We start from the raw sequence: 3,993 nt of genomic DNA, 5'->3' as shown, positions 1-3,993 counted from the left end.
GCCCAGCCATGTTCTAAGCCCTCCCATCCTCCCTGGGCTTCTGGCACCAGGAGTGAAAAGAGAGGAGCAGAGCACTGGGACCCGTTTGGCAAAACCCAGCTTCCCACGGGAAAGTCTTTCTCCACGCGCAGACATGCTCCCAGGTGCCTGTGGCAAGGGGAAGGAAATGCCATACACTGACCTGGAAGAGACCACAGGCCCCAGGCACAGGCTGAACCCTTCCCTCAACCCGGCGGTTTTGCTAGCAGGAGTTCAACCCCAACGAACACAGCCCAGAGACCCCTGGGGCAAAAACGGCTTCCGACGATCAATAGGTGCTTGCTGTGCAACATGTATCCCAAGTGGGGGAAGGCAGCTCAACAAAATGCCACACACCCAGGTGTAAGTAAACAACATTGCCCAGGCATGGTCTAAGCCCCTCACCTCGTCCCTGTGCTTTGGGGAGCCGGAGGGACAGCCGAGGCCCATGACCCTGAGACCCTTTGCAAAAAGCCGCCTTTCCACGGAAATAGTTTTCCTGAGGTGCAGACCCTATCCCACGTGGTTGTGGCAAGGTAAAGCAAATGCCCTCCACTTCTCTGGAAGAAACCACAGTGCCCAGCCATGTTCTAAGCCCTCCCATCCTCCCTGGGCTTCTGGCAGCAGGAGTGAAAAGAGAGGAGCAGAGCACTGGGACCCGTCTGACAAAACCCGGCTTCCCACGGGAAAGTCTTTCTCCACGTGCAGACATGCTCCCAGGTGCCTGTGGCAAGGGGAAGGAAATGCCATACACTGACCTGGAAGAGACCACAGGGCCCAGGCACAGTCTGAACCCTTCCCTCAACCCGGCGGTTTTGCTAGCAGGAGTTCAACCCCAACGAACACAGCCCGGAGACCCCTGGGGCAAAAACGGCTTCCGACGAACAATAGGTGCTTGCTGTGGAACACCTATCCCAAGTGGGGGAAGCCAGCTCAACAAAATGCCACACACCCAGGTGTAAGAAACAACATTGCCCAGGCATGGTCTAAGCCCCTCACCTCGTCCCTGTGCTTTGGGGAGCCGGAGGGACAGCCGAGGCACACGGCCCTGAGACCCCTTTGCAAAAAGCCGGCTTCCCACGGAGACAGTTTTCCTGAGGTGCAGACCCTATCCCAAGTGGTTGTGGCAAGCTAAAGCAAATGCCCTCCACTTCTCTGGAAGAAACCACAGTGCCCAGCCATGTTCTAAGCCCTCCCATCCTCCCTGGGCTTCTGGCAGCAGGAATGAAAAGAGAGGAGCAGAGCACTGGGACCCGTTTGACAAAACCCGGCTTCCCACGGGAAAGTCTTTCTCCACGTGCAGACATGCTCCCAGGTGCCTGTGGCAAGGGGAAGGAAATGCCATACACTGACCTGGAAGAGACCACAGGGCCCAGGCACAGTCTGAACCCTTCCCTCAACCCGGCGGTTTTGCTAGCAGGAGTTCAACCCCAACGAACACAGCCCGGAGACCCCTGGGGCAAAAACGGCTTCCGACGAACAATAGGTGCTTGCTGTGGAACACCTATCCCAAGTGGGGGTAGCCAGCTCAACAAAATGCCACAAACCCAGGTGTAAGAAACAACATTGCCCAGGCATGGTCTAAGCCCCTCACCTCGTCCCTGTGCTTTGGGGAGCCGGAGGGACAGCCGAGGCACACGGCCCTGAGACCCCTTTGCAAAAAGCCGGCTTCCCACGGAGACAGTTTTCCTGAGGTGCAGACCCTATCCCAAGTGGTTGTGGCAAGGTAAAGCAAATGCCCTCCACTTCTCTGGAAGAAACCACAGTGCCCAGCCATGTTCTAAGCCCTCCCATCCTCCCTGGGCTTCTGGCAGCAGGAGTGAAAAGAGAGGAGCAGAGCACTGGGACCCGTTTGACAAAACCCGGCTTCCCACGGGAAAGTCTTTCTCCACGGGCAGACATGCTCCCAGGTGCCTGGGGCAAGGGGAAGGAAATGCCATACACTGACCAGGAAGAGACCACAGGGCCCAGGCACAGTCTGAACCCTTCCCTCAACCCGGCGGTTTTGCTAGCAGGAGTTCAACCCCAACGAACACAGCCCGGAGACCCCTGGGGCAAAAACGGCTTCAGACGAACAAGAGGTGCTTGCTGTGGAACACCTATCCCAAGTGGGGGTAGCCAGCTCAACAAAATGCCACACACCCAGGTGTAAGAAACAACATTGCCCAGGCATGGTCTAAGCCCCTCACCTCGTCCCTGTGCTTTGGGGAGCCGGAGGGACAGCCGAGGCACACGGCCCTGCGACCCCTTTGCAAAAAGCCGGCTTCCCACGGAGACACTTTCCTGAGGTGCAGACCCTATCCCAAGGGGTTGTGGCAAGCTAAAGCAAATGCCCTCCACTTCTCTGGAAGAAACCGCAGTGTCCAGCCATGTTCTAAGCCCTCCCATCCTCCCTGGGCTTCTGGCAGCAAGAGTGAAAAGAGAGGAGCAGAGCACTGGGACCCGTTTGACAAAACCCGGCTTCCCACGGGAAAGTCTTTCTCCACGTGCAGACATGCTCCCAGGTGCCTGGTGCAAGGGGAAGGAAATGCCATACACTGACCTGGAAGAGACCACAGGGCCCAGGCACAGTCTGAACCCTTCCCTCAACCCGGCGTTTTTGCTAGCAGGAGTTCAACCCCAACGAACACAGCCCGGAGACCCCTGGTGCAAAAACGGCTTCCGACGATCAATAGGTGCTTGCAGTGGAACACCTATCCCAAGCGGGGGAAGCCAGCTCAACAAAATGCCACACACCCAGGTGTAAGAAACAACATTGCCCAGGCATGGTCTAAGCCCCTCACCTCGTCCCTGTGCTTTGGGGAGCCGGAGGGACAGCCGAGGCCCACGGCCCTGAGACCCCTTTGCAAAAAGCCGGCTTCCCACAGAGACAGTTTTCCTGAGGTGTAGCCCCTATCCCAAGTGGTTGTGGCAAGGTAAAGCAAATGCCCTCCACTTCTCTGGAAGAAACCAGAGTGCCCAGCCATGTTCTAAGCCCTCCCATCCTCCCTGGGCTTCTGGCAGCAGGAGTAAAAAGAGAGGAGCAGAGCACTGGGACCCGTTTGGCAAAACCCGGCTTCCCACGGGAAAGTCTTTCTCCACGTGCAGACATGCTCCCAGGTGCCTGTGGCAAGGGCAAGGAAATGCCATACACTGACCTGGAAAAGACCACAGGGCCCAGGCACAGTCTGAACCCTTCCCTCAACCCGGCGGTTTTGCTAGCAGGAGTTCAACCCCAACGAACACAGCCCGGAGACCCCTGGGGCAAAAACGGCTTCCGACGAACAATAGGTGCTTGCTGTGGAACACCTATCCCAAGTGGGGTAGCCAGCTCAACAAAATGCCACACACCCAGGTGTAAGAAAAACATTGCCCAGGCATGGTCTAAGCCCCTCACCTCGTCCCTGTGCTTTGGGGAGCCGGAGGGACAGCCGAGGCACACGGCCTTGAGACCCCTTTGCAAAAAGCCGCCTTCCCACGGAAATAGTTTTCCTGAGGTGCAGAACCTATCCCACGTGGTTGTAGCAAGGTAAAGCAAATGCCCTCCACTTCTCTGGAAGAAACCACAGTGCCCAGCCATGTTCTAAGCCCTCCCATCCTCCCTGGGCTTCTGGCAGCAGGAGTGAAAAGAGAGGAGCAGAGCACTGGGACCCGTTTGACAAAACCCGGCTTCCCACGGGAAAGTCTTTCTCCACGTGCAGACATGCTCCCAGGTGCCTGGGGCAAGGGGAAGGAAATGCCATACACTGACCTGGAAGAGACCACAGGGCCCAGGCACAGTCTGAACCCTTCCCTCAACCCGGCGGTTTTGCTAGCAGGAGTTCAACCCCAACGAACACAGCCCGGAGACCCCTGGGGCAAAAACGGCTTCCGACGAACAATAGGTGCTTGCTGTGGAACACCTATCCCAAGTGGTGGTAGCCAGCTCAACAAAATGCCACACACCCAGGTGTAAGAAACAACATTGCCCAGGCATGGTCTAAGCCCCTCACCTCG

The sequence above is a fragment of the Ursus americanus genome, unplaced genomic scaffold (assembly GCF_024610735.1).
Source record: "Ursus americanus isolate L20-20 unplaced genomic scaffold, mUrsAme1.1.p SCAF_54, whole genome shotgun sequence".
Lineage (NCBI taxonomy): Eukaryota > Metazoa > Chordata > Mammalia > Carnivora > Ursidae > Ursus > Ursus americanus.
The sequence above is the reverse complement of the archived record's forward strand: the minus strand, read 5'-3'. Positions refer to the sequence as shown.